This window comes from Pelodiscus sinensis, chromosome 3, assembly GCF_049634645.1.
Source record: "Pelodiscus sinensis isolate JC-2024 chromosome 3, ASM4963464v1, whole genome shotgun sequence".
NCBI lineage: Eukaryota > Metazoa > Chordata > Testudines > Trionychidae > Pelodiscus > Pelodiscus sinensis.
In genome coordinates, this window is record NC_134713.1 from 57,232,712 (window position 1) to 57,253,765 (window position 21,054).

The 21,054-nt window shown below is 38.1% G+C and overlaps 1 long non-coding RNA gene across 2 annotated transcripts in view; it reads right to left on the reverse strand.

Moving 5' to 3' along the window:
- Window positions 1–322: 322 nt before the first annotated feature.
- The window catches only part of LOC142827819 (uncharacterized), a 58,081-nt gene continuing 37,349 nt past the window's right edge, over window positions 323–21,054 (reverse strand). The window contains exons 3-4 of one of the 2 annotated variants that reach the window (XR_012902579.1): window positions 9,049–9,107; window positions 323–7,851 (exon numbers count right to left, since the gene is read on the reverse strand). This is a non-coding gene — a long non-coding RNA (uncharacterized LOC142827819). Of the gene's footprint in view, window positions 7,852–8,939; window positions 9,108–21,054 lie in introns of both variants that reach the window. The other variant, XR_012902578.1, reaches the window with a different exon arrangement.

The window sequence follows — 21,054 nt, forward strand, 5'->3', positions numbered from 1 at the left end:
GCAGCGCGGCTACATGGGGCACGAACTAGGTAGTTCGAACTAGGCTTCCTAGTTCGAACTACCATTACTCCTCGTGAAATGAGGAGTAACGGTAGTTCGAACTAGGAAGCCTAGTTCGAACTACCTAGTTCGAGCCCCATGTAGCCGCGCTGCACGGGGTTCGAACCAGCGGGGTTTTAAAAATGGCGGCTCCCCGCTTATGCAAATGAAGCCTGGGAAATTCAAATCCCGGGCTTCATTTGCAAGTGCGGTATGCCTACATTACCCTCCTAGTTCGAACTAGGAGGGTAGTGTAGACATACCCTAGGCTAGTTGTCACAGCTCTTTCTGCATTTTCTAACTCCTCCATTTTCCAGGCCATTCTTATATTATGATTGTGACACTGATAGACCAAGTGCCAGCTCATGCCAGTACCTGTAGATGTCAAATGTACACTGACAAATGCATAGCTAGAAACCAATCCGGCTCACCTGACTATTAGTATTGTTAAAATATGTATTAGGGTTATATAAATGTGCTTAGCATTTAAACGCTATGAAATGCTTGTAAGTTGCTTCATGCAATGTTCTCCCTTCTAACATCTGTATCTCATGTGATAAGGAAAGGTAGAAGAGAAGCATTACTAAGGGTATGTCTAGACTACATGCCTCTGTTGCCAGAGGCATGTAAATTAGACTACCCGACATAGTCAATGAAGCAGGGATTTAAATATCCCCCGCTTCATTAAAATAAAAATGGCCGCCATGCTGTGCCAGCTCAACTGATCGTCGGCACAGCGCAGCAGTCAAGACACAGATTGGTCAACAGGGAATGACTTTGTTGACTGCTTCCTTATGCCTTATGTCCATTGGAGCCTATTAAGTTTATAACAACTGATTTTACCATTCCAATAGTGCAAACCAAGTTCCAACAGGTTTCAGTGAGAACATACCCATGTCCACACTGGGTCAGACCAATAGTCCATCTAACCCAGGATCCTCTCTCTGACAGTGACTAGTGACAGATATTTCAGAGGGAATGAACAGAACAGGGTAAATTCAAGTGATCCATTCATTGTCATCTCTCCTTATTCAACTGTTTTCTAAGACCTGTATTTTAATCTCTCCTCATATGGAAGATATTCCATACCCTTATCATTTTTGTTGCCCTTTGCTTTACCTTTTCCAAATCTAATATATATTTTGAGATGGGATGACCAGAACTGCAAGCAGTATTCAAGGGTTGACATGTAATGGATTTGTAGAGTGGCATTATGATATTTTCTTATTATCTATCCCTTTCCTAATAGCTCCTATCATTCTGTTAATTTTTAACTGCTGCTGCATAGTGAAGAGGTATTTTCAGAGCACTATCCATCACAATTCAGAACACTTTCTTGATTGGTAATAATTAATTGATACCCCCTGTTTTGTATGTGTAATGGGATTATATTCTCTAATGTGAATTGCCTTACCATTTATCAATATTGAATTTCATCTGCTATTTGTGAAGTGTTTACCTTGTTTCTTGAGTTTTTTTTATAACTCTTCACTGTCAGTTTTGGACTTAACTGAGTAATTTTGAGTCATATGCAAATTTTTCCACCTCACTCGTCATCCTTTATTCCAGGTCATTTCTGAATATGTTGAATAGCTAGCCCCAATATTGTTAGAGGATCCTGCTATTTATCTCTCACCTCTGTGAATATAGAGCATTTATTCCTACCCTTTGTTTCCTATCTTTTAACTAGTAACTGATCCCTGAGAGGACCTTCCCTCTGATCCAATGATGGTTTATTTTGCTTAAGAGCCTTCTGTATGGGAACTGTATGGGACTTCTGAAAGTCCAGATACACTGAATTAAGTGGATCAACCTTGTCCATGTACTTACTGCTACCTTCAAATAATTCTAATACATGGATCTCCCTTTTCAAAAGCTGTGTGGACCCTTCCCAACATCTTCAAAGGAGTTGCCCACTTCTTCAGATGAATGGAGTTATTAAAGGTCCAGTTTCTAAATAAATAGCCGGTAGGGGAAGGGAGGAGAGAAAGAAAAAGAAGGGGAAATAGGGGAAAAGAATGGTCAATTAGAGTGCCCATGCTATATCAAGCTGATAGAGAAGGTTTTTAAGTACCCATTGTTTGGTTTTTTTATGTCATTAGGATGTGGAATATAGCAAGCCATCCACCCAATTTCTTTGTTCATACCTCTGTTGAAGGAATCAAACTTGAAAATGAAGTTGAGCCTCCCTGTGGAGCTGGCTTGTGAAATTAGCCTGAAACAATACAGTGACTTTGAGATCCATTAATGAGTGTCCCGGCAAGTTAAAATGTTCCCCAACAGGTTTCTGTGTGTTTCAGTTAAGCTATATATGCTTGCTGAATTTAATTTTTGGCTGACCTCATTTTAGTTTTATGTTAATTTCTGGGGCCATACAGCAGGATGGAGAAATTAATGGTACAGATTGGACCTCCCTTGTCCAGTGCCCCCAGGACCTTGCTGGTCCCAGATGAGGGATTTTGATGGACCATTTCAGCATCCCCTGCCACCTCTCTTCCCGCTTCCTGGCTCCACCCGCAGTCCAGCTGAGCCATGCACCAATTCCCTGCCCCTCTTGCAGCGCAGCTGAGCTGTGCATGGATTCTCTGCCCCCCACTTTTGTAGCCCATCTTTTAGAGGTGCAACCTGTATAATAGGGAAATAGGGGCAGGAATCACTGGGTTAATTGATCCTTAAAATGGTAAGTCCAGTGTCAACCAAATTACATGGCGTACAGGGTTCATCTACGTCTAAAATATCACCCTTTGCTATAGTTGTAATGCATAATAAAGGAGATAATTAATGGAGTTTGATAAGTCAAACTTCCTTTAACAGTCCAGAGTTGTGCAACCCTAATTAACCTTAACATAAGTGAACAACTGCAGAATATTTATAGAAAATGCACCTTTCTGTTTCTATTCTAGTGTATGAATAACATTAATAACAGCTACTAAAAGACTGCCTTCTGTCTCATGGGAGATCACCCTTTTAAAATATTTATTGTAATTGTTACACATATATAATTCTCCTACCAGATATGAAGATTGTGATTTAAAAACTCTCCTCTCATTCAGAGACTTAAATAGGAATATACAAAAATAATAGTCCATTGGTTAATGGGAATCTTCTCTTTGTTCAAGTCCACCAGGGATTTCAAAGATGAGAAAGATGTACCTGAGTCATGTATTTCTTTGTAAACTACTGCAGCTTTTATTGTGTTTAGTTTTTAAAAGGAATTATAGGCACAGCACCACACCAATCACCTTTTATAGCCTCTGAAGACCAACATCTATTGTCATGGGGCCTAGTGACAACACTGTGGTTAAGAGCCTGTTACTTGCATTATCTAATCCTATTTTTAGGGAAATAAAACTCATATGTAAAGAAAAGTTTCAGCCCAGGAGCCACTGTCTGGATATTTTTAATATGTTAACCTACTTATAAATTATAATATGAAAGAAAAGATTATTTACTTTTAAGTGTTCATTCATGTAAGTCACAGATGGCTTTGATTTTTTTTTAAAGCATGTCAAACCAGAACATTAGTAGGAAACTGAATTAGTGATTTTTTTCATAGTACCAGTTTTTCTTAAATTAAAACTTGGGAGGATTTGACAGTGATAAAGTGATCATAAGTACATAAATTATGCCCAATGAGGGGAGTAAATATCTTTGACAGGCAATATAAATTTCTTAATGTCTGCTTTATCTCCCCATGTTACTTACTATGATTTTTCCTTACAGCAAGTCTTAGAGAGAGCGCTCAAATTCTTAGACAATTTTATCCAAAGACTAATGAATTTGGCTAACTTCATGTTGGGGACCACTTGTTCTGTAATCCAATCTTGATCATATGAGGAACTGAAAATTCATCTGACAGTATTAATGGATCCTTATTGGAAGTTCCATTGCTTTTGTACAGGCAGTCCCCGGGTTACTTACAAGATAGGGACTGTAGGTTTGTTCTTAAGTTGAATTTGTATGTAAGTCGGAACTGGTACATATTGTAGGGGAAACTCTAGCCAAACATTTCTCCAGAGCTCAGTTTTATTCTCCCACACCTCACTTCCCTCAGTCCTTTATTCTCAAGCTGAGGTGTCTGCTGAGAAAAGCCGCTCTGCGTCTCCCTGGCCTGCTGGGGGGGAGGGGAGGCGCTAGCTTCGCATCTCCCTGGTCTGCTGGGGGGAAGCAGCTAGTGTGGGGTTGCCTCACCCCGTTTGTAAGTAGGGATCCGATGTAAGTCGGATCCATGTAACCCAGGGACTGCCTGTATTAGCCATGTTAGGTAGAAAGGGGAAAGTGATTAGTTGAGAGTAGGCTATTGAAGTAGCGTCCGAGCACAATTCTACATCCATAGCATAGTGAGTGGTCCCTACTCATACTGCATAATCTCATAAAACTCAAATTTTAGCATGTGCTTAAATCTCTAATTTAAATACTTTTGCTGATTCTTAAAAAATAGCAGGCATATGTTCAGTTCGTACAAACAATTTTCACTATGAGAGCTGCAAGGTTGCAGAGCCATATTGGAAAAATCCCAACTTGCCAGAAAGCAGCATGACATTGCTCAATCACTACATGATTACAAATTGAAACAAAGTTGAAGTATAATATAACAAATTCATTGCCATTAAAATGGTTACAATATGGCTAATCCTGTTCATACATCTCGCACATTAATTAACCTAGATGTTATTAAACAGGAATAGTGCCTGAAGAAATTGTGGGAACATTGGCTCTCTTGAGGAGAGGATTGGAAATACTTTTAAAACTGAAACAAAGAACAAGGAGAGGCAGGACTAGGAAGTTTTAGAAAGGATATCTATGTGCACAGACCCCACATTTCAAAATAACTGCTTGTATGACTTCCTCGCTAATGGGGGGGAGGGGAGGGATTTAGGATCAGATTTATTGTAAGATTTTGGTCTGGTCAGAAGCATTTTTTTGGTTGTTTTGAGACTGCTCCCTACCACTGCTTGACCAGAAATGCTTGCTGCTGCCAGTCTCTCTCTGCTCATGTAACACTGGGTTCCTCCTCTTGTGATTACACTGGAGGCCTCTAGGCCATGAGCAGGAGGCAGCAGGGAGCCTGATAGGATAACTGGCCCTAGGTACTAATTCACTCTGCCTCTGTAACTGGACACAACTTGGGATATTCTGCATAGTTTGGAGCTGGCAAAAAGTCACCAAGGGAAAATTTTCTTTCTGTTGCTAAGATTCCCCCTTTCTGCCCTCCATCTTTTTCTCCTCACTACTGCTTTAGGTGGAATGATCACACTCAAGATGTTGGAAATCTATGGTTCCCCCACGTGTCTCCCCCTGCTTCCTAACACACATGGCCAATATATACTGAGGGGTCTGCTGAGCCCTTAGGGGAAGAATACACTTATTCATGTGCTCATATACAGAAACAAACGCTTATCTGAGTATTTATATGTACTAGTTGCACATATGTTATAGAAATTGAATGGGAAGGAACTGGTTGCCTGGGAAGAAAACTACAAACATCGCCTGATCAAGTTCTAATTCAAATTTAGGGAGCATGTTCATTAAATCTTCCAATAGTGAACTCAAATGATGTGACTAACATTTGTCCTGTGCACCCACTCCCTCAAGGGAGAGGGAGAAGTGTTTGCTGTGGCATGTCTTGTTGTTACCAAGTCTGCTTGTCAGAGAAGCCCAATTTGAACAAATGCACTTTGTTTATGGAGTGGAAGGTGGGAAGGTTTCTGATGGTCCTTAGGATGTTTACTCCACAGACTGGCCGCCTAAGAAAATTCTGTCTCCTACACAGATAATCTTTATCCTTATTGTAGGTAATTCCATCAGGACAGAGGAGTGAAGTTGTAGACCACAGTCTTCACCTTGAAGATTGCATTTTCTGGGATCATGCCATGGAGCCTATTGAAGATAAATACCAAGACCTTGAATCTGATAATAAATATGATGGGAAGCTACTGTAGAAAGTGGAGAAAAGGTTAAATATGCTGGTAGTAGCCTGTGTTGCTGAGGAGATGCAACTACAGTGTTCTGTTCTAAATTCAGTTTAAGTGTTTAAGCATTCATGCCCCATATATTACATTGTTGTAGTTAGCTGAGAGGTGATGAAGTCACAAATAACAGAGGCCAGGTCATTATGTGCCAGGGTGGGCTGGAGTCTCCTAGTCAATTGGAGAGGATAGCAGCATCCATAGGTAATGATTTCTATTGTCACAGCTTAGCAGCAACAAAGAATCCAAAAGTACTCCTAAACTATGGTTTGGCTTCAGCAGCTGGGAAGGGAAAAATGCCTTCCATCAAAGGAGATCACACCATGGCTATGAATTTTTTAAAATGCTTTCTTCTGCATCAAGACTACCCCAGGAACTTGATAGGTAAATGTACTAAATTTTGGGAATGTACTGTTATTTGGTGAACTCTTCTCTCAACCCATTATTAGACAGTGCAGTATGGCTAATCACTTTCTCAAATAATAAACAAGTGTGGCTGTGTGTTAGATTTAAAAAACCCCAACCAACCAAAAACAACCTCTGGTATAAATAAGTACACACTGACTGAATTACCTGAGAGAAAAGGACTTCATACGCAGCAGAGATTCTGGTATCTCCCTCACAAATAGTCACTACTTCTACATCTTTGAAAATATAATCCCAGTTGATATCTCAAGTCACCTTAAAAAGTCACTTCTCTCAAAAATGACTTACACAATTATGTAGTCCTTGCTTAGGCAAAACAGCACCTAATTCCAATGGAAACGTCCCGAGCAGCAGTATTAAGGCACAAGTTACAATTCTTATTGAGCTTCATAAAACTCAAAGGATAATACTGATCTTAAATAACTTTGGTTTGTTTCATACACAGCAGACTGAATTTGCCTTAAGGCTGTGACAGACAGCAGAAAGGGGATATAAGTGTAGATCAAACTCCTTGAAAGTAATGCCAGCCTCCTGAGTAAGAGAGGGGTAAATAAGCATTCAGTAAATATGATGCAGTGCATGCAAGATCACAGTGGCTTCTGAGGAAAAGGTGTGGGGAAGTGGGTGAAGGGAGAGGTGGTTAGATCCTAAGACAGCATGTATAGCAAATTGCCAGATGCTTGCAATAAGGATAACAAGGATAATTCCATTACAAGGGAAATCAATAGCTTATCTATGAGCCATTTTCCCCATATATTTTTTGATCTCTGTGCAAGACAATTAAAAACCTACATGGGAGGAGAACATTACCATAGCAACAAAAGTTTTGACCTGAGATACACCATGTAAGTTCTGCCAAAAAAAATGTGACCAAATATTAGTTCAGATAACAAGTTGCTTATCAAATTATATCAAGCTGTTGTGAAAACTGGAATATTTATGGTGAAATGTATGTTTCTAGAATGCAAATGCAGTTTTTATTTGCCCACTAAACAAATGTCATTCAAGATTTACACATTCTTTAACTGTCATCTGTGTTTATGAGAAAACTGCTTATTTATTCTTCACTTTTGGGTTTTCATCTTTTATGGTTTCACTCTGTTTCAATATTTGAAAAGTGCCTGTCACACAGCAGCTGTGACAATAAGCTCAATAATAAATATCTTCTACTATGACTAATAATAATAGAGAGATGACTAGAAGGTATGTTAATTGTACCTTTATGTACAGCAAGTCATGCAAAAGCAGATTCTAGACTTACCTGAATATATTATTTGTACTTTCTGTTGGAGTCTATGATGTTTGTCAGTTCTGTAAACAGAAACTAAACTTTTTTGTTGTCATATCTGTGTTGATGGTGCACATTTTGACATATGATAAAATCATAAAGCACCGTAAAAGATGTGGTCAGGCCAGTCTGTCAAAAGAAAGAGGAAACAAGGGTGGATTTAGGCTGTATCCTTAAAGTCACTCCTAAACTATGTGACTATGCTGAGTGTCCTATAAATGCCTATTAAAATGAATGGACTGAAAGTTCAGAAATATTTTGTGGTGAAGAAGAGATCAGTGGCTATTAATAATTAACTAGTTTATATAAACTTAGTTACATTGTAGCTCATACTCACTAAGGCAAATTATATGGCCAAGTTTCTTCTCAATTAGTATAAAAAATTCATAAATATTTTTAAGGGTGATTCTGAATAGCTATGTGTATTTATACAAAGTTAACACTTAAACAGCAATTTATCCTGGATGCACTGTACAAATCCTAAGTAATTTTGAGTGTATGCTAACAGATATGCAACTGCACTCCTGTATCAAGGTGTATCAAGGTCACTGGGTACTTGCACACCTTGGCTTTGTCTTCATTGAAGGGTTTTTGCGCAAAAACTTCTTCCGCAAAAACTTCTTGTGCAAAAGCGTGTCCACACCTCAAAAATTCCTCGCAAAAGCAATATGCTTTTGTGCAAGAGACTGTCCACACTGCATGGACACTCTTGCGCAAGCAAGTTCTGATTGCCACTCACAGAATGGTCATCAGAGCACCTGTACTTTTTTGTATAGGCTCTTTTTGAGCAAGAAACCCCCGTTGAGCATCCACACACACCTTTTTGTGCAAGAACTCTTGCGCAAAAAGGAGTTATTCCTCGTAGAAAGAGGTATACCTGCAAAAAGCCCTCTGTTCTGCCATTTTACTGTAAATTTTCTAGAGCAAAAACACGCTTGAGGTGTGGACACTCTGCAGGTTTTTGCACAAAAATGGCTGGTTTTGTGTAAAAAACCTTAAGAATATCCTGAGGCATGAAAACTCAAATATGGCAGAGAAAATACTGCCTTTTATATCCTTGCAACAGTTGGATAATGAATAAGCCCAGATTCATAGTTGTTACCCAAACAGAAGAATGATTCTTCTTTTTGGGCCGTATCCTTCCCTTCTGAAGACTAATCATCAAGAAAAGGAATTTTTACACTGACAATCTGCCACTTTTCCTCCTTCTGTTTCACCTTGTAGATGGAGTCTGGTTAGGGTTAGGGTCATTGGATGCCATCTTCAGAGAATCACTCTCCAGTGTTCCTGTAGTAAATTTAGCTGTGAACTATTCTTCATCCTTACCTCCCTTCACCAAGCACTGGCACAAGGGTGGAGGTTAATGCTGTTGTAAGCAGCAGTCACTGCCAGAGACATAAGTAACATGAAGGGGACATTTCTATATGGATCAGCATTTTTCCAGTCTCCCCATACCCGTTTCTGCCAATTGCCCTCGCTTCTCCCACTCGCTAAGTCCATGCACACATCCAACTCCCCCCCACCAAAAAACTGAAAAAACCCCAACAAAGCCCATCCCTTTTTGAATGTTCTACCTCCACATCCAGTTGCAAGAGATTCCAGCACTTTTGTCTTTCTGTTACTCCACTACTTTGCTCAGAACAACCATTTTATAAAATTCTATGCTCAAAACCTTAAAAATATTTTCACAACATAGCAACACCTTCCTTTCTCTTTGATGAGTGGTAACTTTGAATGCTATTTTCTGGTTACCATGAAGTAAGCACCATGATCTTTTGAGTGTAACATGTTCAAGTGTCCTTCAAAATGGTGTTGCCTCATTACAAACTTTGGTTCCCATGGTAACACCCTTTAGTGTTTACACCTATTCAGTAAAGTCTTAAAGAGATAAGACTTTACTTGGTCTTCCCTCTAAAGAAACTCTTAATCTGATGGCAATGACAGGCCCCAAAGAAGCACGGCTGAAATCTTTATCTCAAACAAAATATACATTACTGACTTGCAGCTGAGGTAAGGCAGAAGAGCAGTCATTTTCTAAGGATAAAAGTTCTACTGAGGAATATTTCTCATTTGGTTCTTTAAAGACACAGAGTGAAATCCTGCACCCATTGAAATCAATGGTAGAACAGCCATACAATTCATCTGGGGCAAGCTTTTTCTGCTTCTGCATAGAGTTCCCTGTGAGCAGAGCTGCATGCCTATTCAGAGCCCCCACTAGAATTAGCAGGTCTTCACACTGGTGCAAAGCTCATCCAAGCATCATTCAAAGCTCATTCAAGAGTATCTTTTCTTGACTTAGTACTATATTTACACAAACTATCTTAAGCGATACTTTGTAATTGCCTGACCCATGATAGCCACCAGACAGGGCTGGTGTGATTTACAATCTAAGGAGCATTTTTACTTCACTGTTCCACAGCATCTGCATCTTGTTTCAGGTATGAAACCTCCACAAGGAGGATTCCCCTGCCTCCCTTCTACATTATAAGGGTTAACATGGGCAGAGGGTGAACTATCCCCTCTAATTTAACACTCATAAAAGGATCTGTGCTGACAGTCCTGGAGAACAAACTTCTTTACAAATTCACAGCCTGTGGCAGTGCAAGCTTCTGCACATTACCCAGCCAACAAGCCTTAACTCTGTTCCGGGGGAGACGACCCTTTACAAGTTAGCATAGCAGCTGTCAAGTTTTAGTAGCTTTTGGCTTCACTGACTTCAAAGAGGATCCTGAAGGCAGTTCCTGTTAAAACATCTTTTTAAAATGAAAGCCTTTACTTTCAGTGCTATACCTCCTACATAGGCTTATGGCAAACATACCTGAGGCTTTTCAGGGTGTTCTTTAAAAAAAAATTATATCATTTAAAAAAAATCCACTTTACTGAAAAATGTTTAGTTCTGCTCCCAAACATTCACTGTGAAAGAGGAACATTAAAAAATGACACCAATTATCCAAATCAGGTTACCTTTCAAGTGCAGATTTTATATGGTTAAATCTAGGACACAAAGGAATATATTGAACTCTTTCAAAGTTGAATTTTCCTGGCTGCTCATTAACACAAAGGATGTGTTAAAATAATAAAACATGTTAACATGTTCCATGTGACTCTCAAAAGAGCATTAGTAAAATTAAGATTCAGCCTTTAGGACCTGGAACCATGAAGATTCAAAACTAGTTCTGACTAATCTAGGATCTAAAATTGATATGAGCAAATAGAATAATCCTCATTGTGTCTATTCAATTAAGGCATGATCGATGCCTTTAAACACTGATCTTACTGGGCAAACACTATGTGCTTAGTGGAGGAAATTAAACAACTGAAGTCTATGAGTGCCCACTTAAAATATTCCCATTCATATTATAGGGATTAGATGAGATCATCAACAAGAACGCTTCTCTAGCAATGGGATGACATAATTCATAAATCTAATACATCAATCCCCCTTATATTAATGAAGAGTTTCCTCAAGATTCAAAATAATGGAGAGAGCAGGCATATGAAGTATTATCACAATCAATTGAAGAGCTTACTGGCAGAAGAAAGCACCAAATCTTACTGCTGTGAAGAGGAAGAGTCACTCAGTCATCTTTCCGTTATCAGAAAATGACTCGTTGATTAAAAGCCTTTATGCAGAACTTAAAATGGACCACACAGTGTTTTACAGATGGGAAATGAAGTCACAGAGATAATCTTGAGTGCAGAAAAAAAGGGGGACATCTTATCTGAAAAAATGGGTTTTGCCCATGAAAGCTCATGATACTATATATATTTGTTAGTGTCTAAGGGCATGTCTACACTAGGAAATTATTTTGAAATAACTATTTCAAAATAAGCTTATTCCCAAAGGAAAGCAGGAATTATTATTTCAAAATAACCAGCCCATTATTCTGAAATAATGGACTGAGTAGTGTGGACATTCCACTTGTTATTTCAAAATAAGGGGAGTTATTTCAAAATGCCTCCCTAGTGTAGACCAGGGCTAAGGTGACACAGGACTACTCGTTGTTTTTAAAAATTGTTTTTAAAGTTACAAACTAATATGACTATCCCTCTGAGACTTATACAAATATGAGGCTGTAGTATGGAAAAGTTAACACTCCAATTACATGCTGGCAAAACAGACAGAGGACCGATAGATAATTAGATGGTTACCTTTTATTCAGTAGTCAGAGTATATTCACTTATGAAAAATAGCACAACAGTTCAATTTTTTGAGTATAACATTGAATAGACATAATTGGTCTGTTAAGAAATGTGTCTGGAGATTTCACTCAATTTAATAAAAATCACTAGAAACATAGGTGTAAATATGCTCACAGACAAATGCAGTAACATTTTGTTAAGTTAAAAGATCAAATTCCTATATTATTGTATAATGTCTTTAAACAAAAACATGACTGTTATAATCACTCTTGTTTCTGATATTTACATGGCAAGGATTTGAAAACTTGTAAAAATGGGCACTACAAAGCTTTTACAGCATTCATCTGGCATTTTATGTTTAAGAACATCATTGAACAGACTTGTAAAATAATTTACACCTTCCCTTCCCAATGACTTCAGCCATTGGACCAGGACAATGAAAAAAAGAGAGGGCACGTAAGTGCCTCTACAACATCTTCCTTGTGAAAGCAATCTATCATGTCCCAGTTCGGCTTATGTGTTCTTAGTTCCCTTTTTTCATCACTCTTTCAAAACATCCACTCCAGATTTCGATTCACCATTCGTTTGCAATATACCATATTTGTTTTTAATATAAGCAACCTTTCACCAGTCATTTTTCATTCTCTTGCCATAGTGAGTTTGAACATAGTATTCTTCCTCTGCCCATATCATTTTAGTCAGTTCTATGCCTCTTCACATGCCAAAAATTTGCCTTCTGCAACATTGTTTGGCCTTCTTTGTTGCCTCAATATATACGTCATTCCCACTCTGGCAGCAAATTTAACGGTTACCTTCTTCTTTTCAACAGATCCTTTAACTTGAGGATTCCACCACCAAGTCTCCCTTCTTATCTTTCTAGCCCTGGTTTCATATTTCCGAGGACTTCATGTGCAGTTTCCAGCAATATGATCAGAATTTATACCACTTATCCTCCACACATCCCTTTGTGTGCTGTCAGAAAGTCAGCACATTAGCTGTTTAAACATGTTTTCATTCCCATCTAAGTTTTCACCACTTAGGCCTTTCCAGTGCCCTAGGATTCAGAAGCTTCTCAGATCACTGCATTTTGATGTCCATAAAAAGAAGTCTGTGCTGGATCACAACACACTAGATGAGTATTAATTTACAAATTATTACTTGTAATCTACTGATTCTTCATGTTATAAATAACTCATGTTAGGACTTATATCCTTCATTGGTGTAAGTGGCTTTCCCTCTTCTAAACATGGGTGTTTGCAATCACCATGACAAATGCCAGACACACACGATTGTTTCCCTCTGAAAGTTATGTTTCCAAATTTGGTTGGCCTTTTCTATATTCTAGCATGTGCATTTAGATCTTCTTTGGAGTGGTAGGTTTCCAATAAGGGAAAATGTGTCCCAAAACTCCTATTGTACCTCCTGATCCTCTCCTAACTGTGGTGCATACCCACTTACTTTATGGAGCAAAGGGACTTTGCACAGTGCAAAGCTTATTGCAAAGTGCTGTGCATCTTGAGCACTTTGACAGTCTCTGGCAGAAATGGCCTCTCCCCATCTTCCTCTCCACAACTGAGGCAAAAAAATCTAGGCAACTTCTGGAACATTTTTGTCCTCAATAGGTAAAAAACCAAGGGCCCGCTGTGTACCCAAGGAATTCCAGTTCACCGTTTCCCTGCCTACTATGGCATAGCATAAAAACACAGGCAAGCAGATGCTTTGGTTGATGAGAAATCATGATATCACCTCAGGAATGACCTTGGGATCAGCCTTATGGACACCATGTCCTCATGGAAGATTGCATACGGGCGTCCACCATATGCATTCCTAGTTTGCCTACCCTCCTGGTTGATTTGATCACCACCGGGAATGCCACTATACCCCTGGACATTCTTTGGGTAGTATGAGTAGTACGTATAAACAGAAACAAGACCCTACCATCTTTTGTGATTTTTTTCCCTTCTATCCCTACCTCTTCTATAATAAAACACCAAAAATGCAGCCATTTCTGTGAACAAAAATTAACAAAACAAGGAGGCCAATGCTATCACATGAGGTAGGTTCACCAAGTCAATGATCCAGAGCCATGTGACTTACCTTATTTTGAAAACAGTAATACAGATGCTTTCTGCATTTTTTCAGTTATTTCAATAAAAAATTGAATTAAGATTTCACCCAACACTAATATACTTAAACAGTCATTCCAGCACTTTATGGGTCACTAGTAAAATACCATTGGAGACCTGTTGTGTGTAGTTTTGATTACATTCTTCCTGACTTCAGCAATAACAAGTAAAGAGATCCCAAATTTAGGAAATAAAAGTTGTGAGAGGAAGTCAGGCAGATTCTAAACATTTTGTGGAAGAGTCACAGAAGGGTGCAGTGTCCGGAAAGGTAAGAAAAACAAAATGAAATGGGTTGCTACAAGAAGTCTTAGCCTAATACTGAGAAGAAGACTAATGTACAGTTTAAACAATTCAAGCAGCATTTCCTTAATGTAAGGAATAAAGAAGAGATTGCTAAAGTCAACAGCCAATAGTGTAAATTAATTATAAGTAAGCAGGAAATATTTTTCAGATTGAAGGAACTCAGGTGCTGAATTACTAATGAGGTCTTTGGGTTTAAAAGGATAATAAAATGAAACTTAGTAGGTTGATTCATATTTCTTGTGTTTGTGATTCAGTAACACAGAAGCATATTTCTTGAAATGTTTTGATATCATTGACAGCACAATACTGTTGTATATTTATGATTAGATTCTCCAGGCCTTGTTTTACTCTTTTATCCTCACCCTTCTTGTCATCAGATAGAAGAAAGTCATGCAAAGACAGACATAAAAAAGATTACCAGTGTTTTCAGAAAGCAGAGACTGGAAAGTGCTGAGAGTCTTTAGTAAAAGTGACTGGCAGAATATGAAACTATAGCTTCATAGGTGAATAATCTAGTAGAAACCTGAGGTAGAAAGAACTGACAGCAGTGACCAAAAATTCCCAATACACATTTACTTCTCCGTCCAGCCCTCACGCCACATGACAGGTTGATGCAGCTTGATGACTGCTTCAAAAGAGTTCAACTAATATCAGAAAAATTAGTCCTGCAGACTGTCCTCTGAATCCTTTCCTAGTCATGTCTCCTCCTTAGTCTGTAGGTATCTACCTTTTGTTCTCATGATCTCAGCTCTGTATGCAACATACCCTCTTGGGAGAACTTCTTTGATCAAGATTTGTGACTAACATTTTAGATTTTTTTCACCTTGTCTACTTTTTTGCTTTGAGACAGAAGACTTTGCTCTCTTCTGGTATGGTATGCACGAAGCTACTCAGGCAAACAATCTATGATCATATTGTCTTGTAAAAATTATAACAAAGAAAAATCCATCACCACTATATTAAAGTAAAATAAATGGTTTGACCTATCTGCAAAGATCATCAAAGTAGGCTTACGTTGGCTTAGGTACAGTAAAAAGAAAGGGGTACTAAAATTCTAGAATGCTGCATTCCCCTCTGGACATTTTGGTCAGTAATACAGACATTTCTCCTTTCTACAACTCAATTTCTTGCCAGTTCAAAACCTTTTCCAGACATATTCCTCACATTTCTTTCACATGGTTGATTTATCTGCCTTGACATTCCTCACAAATGTGATTACCCGATTGCTTTTCTTTATTATCTACTCACATCCCTTCTTCCCACTCTCACATAGGTATTTCTTGATAGGTTCATAATAGGTTTCTGTAAACATTCTGGATCTTCAAAATGAGTGTCTATTGTTACAAAGAAGGTGTTTAAGGATGCTAATTAACATCTTTTAAACTGATTAACTTTTTCCTGTAAGCAGACAGCTTCTGGCATGCCAGGTGAAATCAATTCAACATCTCATTATAGATTTATGCAAATCATCTTAGCATAATTCTGCTCCATATTAAATATCATTTGCTGACAGATACCAGCTTCTCTGCCACACAAAGGGATGAAGAGCTGTACCAAATAAACAAACCTGCAAACGCCTCTCGGATTTGATGCTGGAAATTACCTCTCCTTTATCCTAGGCACTTTACACAATGCTCAGACACCCACAGTTCAGATCTTCTATTAATGTTACAGTTTGTTTTACTTTGGTGAAAGCCCATCAAAAATCATGGACAGGAAGTACAAAAAAAGAGAGAAATTCTATGTCCCAGTCATATTAGCAAAAATAATAAGATCTATTTCTCTTTAGGCTACAGATGTCTGGGTTGCTGAGTGTTTAAAGAAATGTGTTAGTATCTCTTTGTCTCTTATAGCATCTTAGGAGCCTTAATTTTTCTATATTTATTTACATCTGCAGCCATCATGGTCTCTAGACACATATTCAAAAATTTAAAAGTCACAAAGTCTATCCCAAATCTGTCAGAACATGACACTGGACTGTTGGAGGATTGAGGAGGGGAACTCCCACTCTGCTATATCCAAGACATACAATTCCCCCCAACATCTCACCATGTATCAAACATTTTAACTGTACTGTGCAAATACACTAGGCAGGGATTCCACGTTGGCAAGTTTCAGGGACTTTCTCAAGCGCAGTTGTACAGAGTGCTCCTGTCCCATGACAACCCTAATAATAGGAGTGGTGCTAATAATTAAGGACTTCGTTTGTTTGTTTGTTTGTTTAAGTTACAGGGTAAAAAGATGAGGGCCTGGATTGTAAATTTTCTGGAGTTTGTGGGGAAAAGGTCACCTCTAGCTAGAGTGAGAGCATAAAGAGATTGAAGAGAATGACATTTCCCTTTTAACTGTTTTAAAATATGCAAGACTGGTGTGAGAGCTCTGCAAATAATTGATTGTCTAGTTTGCTAACCAAACAAACAAACAAACAAAAAAGGCAGGGGAGAATCATTTTGTGTTACTCTATCACAAGTTTTCCCCTGGAGAATTGGAGTAATTTTTTTCAACTTAAAACAAATTTTTTCATATTCAATTTTTTAAACCTTTTCTTTTTAAAATAAAAAATATTGCACCACTATTTGCCAATCAATAGCTTTTCCTCTACTCCACTTTCCCATAAGTCCTCAGTCTATCATACCTCTTCCTAAGCCACACAACCTCCACTATTTTGTAACTCTGAATTTCTAATAAATTATTTGAATAGATCTCTACTTGCGTAGTTGCCACCTATTAGCTTCCCCAGTAACAGTAATCTTAGTCAGGTTAAATACTAGTAATTAGCACCCAGTGACTCTAGCTATGGGAAAGCAGAGAAATTGTTCTTTAGAACAGTATGACACCCAGATTAATTGTACTGACAAATTCCAGTTCAAGGGGCATGTTCATTCTCATTAATTTTATTTAAATGGTTAACTCCAACACATGTTAATAATGGCCCTAGCTGATCATTTGCTACAGTCTTGGGAATATAACAACGTATGTGTCCATCTTTATACTTCAAAAAATTTGCATTAGTTGTTCCTGTATATATTATACAATATTATTGTTAACAAACTCTTTCAGACTCTAGTCCTGCAGTTGGATCATAAAGTTTCTAAAGTTGGATAATAAAGATTCTATTCAGTAAAGTTTTTATTTAACCAGTAATTGAAGTTCTCTGAAGAGACCAGAAAAAAAACAAACAATGTCCCCCACCCCATGCCATGTATTGAAGAAAGAAGAGATAAATGAGGAAGGCCACAGGCACTTTTTGGCCTCAGCTAAATGAATCGTAGGTAAAAGGATGGTCACTCATGGCTATGTCTACACTGTCGCTTTTTTGCGGAAGAGGATATTCAAATGGAATGCTCATTTGCATATTTTCTTCCCATTCTTTTGGGGAAAGAGGTTTTGCCACTAAAAAATCCCGTATAGATGGGGCCATTTGTTGGAAAAAAAACCCTATTTCACAAGATCCCTTAGTCCTCAAAAATCAAGGTTTACAGGGTCTTGTGAAAAAGAGTGTTTTTTTCCCCAACAAATGGCCCTGTCTACACAGGGCTTTTTAGCAGCAAAACTTCTTCCACAAAAAGAATTGGAAGAAAGTATGCAAATGAACATCCATTTGCATATCCTCTTCTGAAAAAAAAAACCGCAGTGTAGACATAGCCATTACCAGCCTTCCTTTAGAAAACATTAAATAAATCAGATACTTCTCTTACAATTCAATTTTGTTGAGAGCTGCTATTATGGTAATTTAGCAGAATTCTCATTTGACCTAAAAAGCAATAAAATTTAAAATCTAGAGAAAAACTCTGCCATTTTCCAATATGTGATACAGGCAGTCTGCCCATTTCAGGTCATTTGTTAGACTAAATATAATTTCTGGTGAGTTCCTAATGAGGGTTCAGGTAACATAAAACCTGAAAAAGTTAATTTAAGCTAGCAAATGCATTTATTTTTAGAAATTTATTCTTGCAATTTATGGGAAAAATGAGAGATTTCCATCTCTCTAGATCTTCATTATTTTTTGTAATAGTGTAACCCAATTGGTAGAGATTTTATCTTTAATTTGTATTAGAATTTTATAGAATAATTAGCACACTGAAGTGGAAATGAATCTGCTAAAACAACTTACGATATAGATAGCAAAGGCCTCTCTTTTGTTATTGTTTATTTTGACACCAGAATCTGCCTAAAATTCTTATATAAATTAAACAAATTTGCAATGTATATGACTAGATTAGTAGAGAAAGTAACAGTGCAAGGAGCACTCTGAACTATTCTATATCCCTGGCTCAACTATTTTCATATTATAGTCTCAGTTATCTGAGTATCTGGAAGCATATAAGCCTTATTTAAATATACAGTTATAGATAATATTATAAAGATAAATGTAGAAGAGCCTGTCTAGCTTTCAATTCAGGGCCTGAGCCAAACATCACTGAAATCAACAAGAGGATGCCCATTGATTGACGTGGACTTTGGATACAGCTGAGAAAGGTTTACCAACATGTGTTAGTTTTGTTTTCATCTGATTATTGAATAATCACCTAGGATTCAATTCTGCAAAGTGCTAGATGCCACCTGGCAGACACTGAATATCCTCCCTTCCACTTATAATGTTTGGAATGGTGTTAGACTTTGCTAAACTGTAAAGTGAAAGTGAACAAGCATTGTTTATATTTATGAGCAAGTTGAAAGAGAAATTAATATAGGCAAGCAGATTTAATTAAATGCAAGTTACTACTAATACTTGACCCACTTGAGAGAAAATAATCAGTACTGCCTAATAGCTAATTAGAGTGATTAAAACACAGGCAAGGGGCAGGATGAGTCAGTTCTCTGAAATCCTTTTCTAGAGGATACAAGTTATTTGATAAAAAAAGAATCAAGAAAAGTTTTTCAAACTGAAATGATGAAGCCTCAATGGGAGGGTTTCCAGCAAGAAACAGAAGAAAAAGAGAAAGCAAATGAGGAATATTTTGCCTGCTGTCTTTTTCTAGGCCAGCCACATTTATGCTTTAAATAATGTGAACACATGTTCTTATATCCCTAGCCAGAATGACCAACACTTCTGGGACAAGAATGCCTGGAGAGCTTTGATTGAATCATTATGACACCAAAGCGTGAACAGGTGAAATGTATCAGATAGCTTCATGAGGGAATAATTGCTTCCTTGTTCAGCCAGAAAAAAGAGAGTTATTGTTAACAAGACAACAGTTCTGTGTTATTTAAATTATCCTGCTAAAATAATCTTTTCTTGCCACCTATTTCCTATACCATGTCTGAACAACATATGAGCACCTAAGTGACATCCAACAAGTCAGATGAGATAATCCATAAATGTAGATAGTTTCTAGACAAATAATTTTCATATAATGCAATTTTTGCAGTAGTCTCCAAACCTAAGAAGAGCTTTTAGGGGTGTGTGGTGTGGCCTGGACCAACCCTTATCGGGGTAGGGAGAGTGTGCTCCCCTGCTCTATTCTGGCCCCAACCACATCTTCTGCCTTGCCAATTGGCTCTCAGCTTCAATACTGGCCCTGAACCCCAGCTACAGCCCCAGGCCATGGTGAAAACCAGGTAAGGTGGGGCGTGACAAGAAAAGTTTGTAGACCACTGCTTTAGAGTTAGTGGGAGTTAACCCAGGCCTGAAAATTTAAAAAAAAAAAAAAACTGAAACAAACCCACACACATCAATTAAAAACTGGGTTAGCCATCTATAAACACCATGGCTAGTGGAGGAAAATATTTATGTGGAACTTGCTGTGGCTTTAATACACCATAGCAGCAAGGTCCAGAGGTGCCCAGCACAACCTGTCTGCCTGAGGCCCAATAGGGAAGCATCAACTCAAGTGGCAAGTTCTACACATTTTGAAAGAGTGCCTGGCATATGCTAGGGTGAGTTGGACAGCCAGTGCTAATAGAGCCATATCTATGGCCCAGCTCCTCATTCTGTAAAGAATGTAGCATTGCTGACTGTGCTCTAATTCACTCTACTTCTAGGTGTTCAGCAACTGAGATAGTGGCTGCCTCTTATACAGGTACTGCTATGCAGGCAGTTGATGAAAAGGCAACCTTTTTTGTGCCTTTATGCTGAGTCACTTACAATGCCACCACTAAAATCTATATCCTGTTTCGACTCTCCGTTAGACTGCACATTTGGAAATTCCTAAACAGCACTTCTGAAATGTGGGCAGTTTTCAAATCTCCATTCACTAGCTTCTTTGCATCCATTCAACACCAGTGAATGAGGAATAAACAGTCAATTAAAAAACAAAAACAAAAAACCCACAAATTTTCTTACCTTGTTTTTCTCTAAAACCAGAAATCACAACAGACCAGCTTCCTCCTTTTGTCTGTATGGTTTCTACCAAGATTGGCAACTCTTCTCGACAAGTGGAGGACCTGCCTTTACTGCTCTTTTCCTGTCCCTGCACTGTTTCTTGGGGTGGGTATGTAGCAGGAATGGGAGGCCTCATGTAGAGGGTCATGAAGGCCAGATATTACATATCACAGTGCTATCTGCATCCCTAAGGGCTTCCAGTGTACAAGAACAGGTCTCTAGAGATTAAAAATCTCTACTAAAATAATTAATAAGAAGAGGCAATTACAACACCCAGCAAGAAAAGTAGGCAAAGATAGCAAATCTAAAACTGTAAAAATAGTTTAATGAATTAATTAATAAACTACATTAGTTATCTGACAAATATTAAACTAAGGAGCTTAACTGATGCTGGATACAATGTGTTACAGAAGTAAGGTTGTCAACTCAATCGAA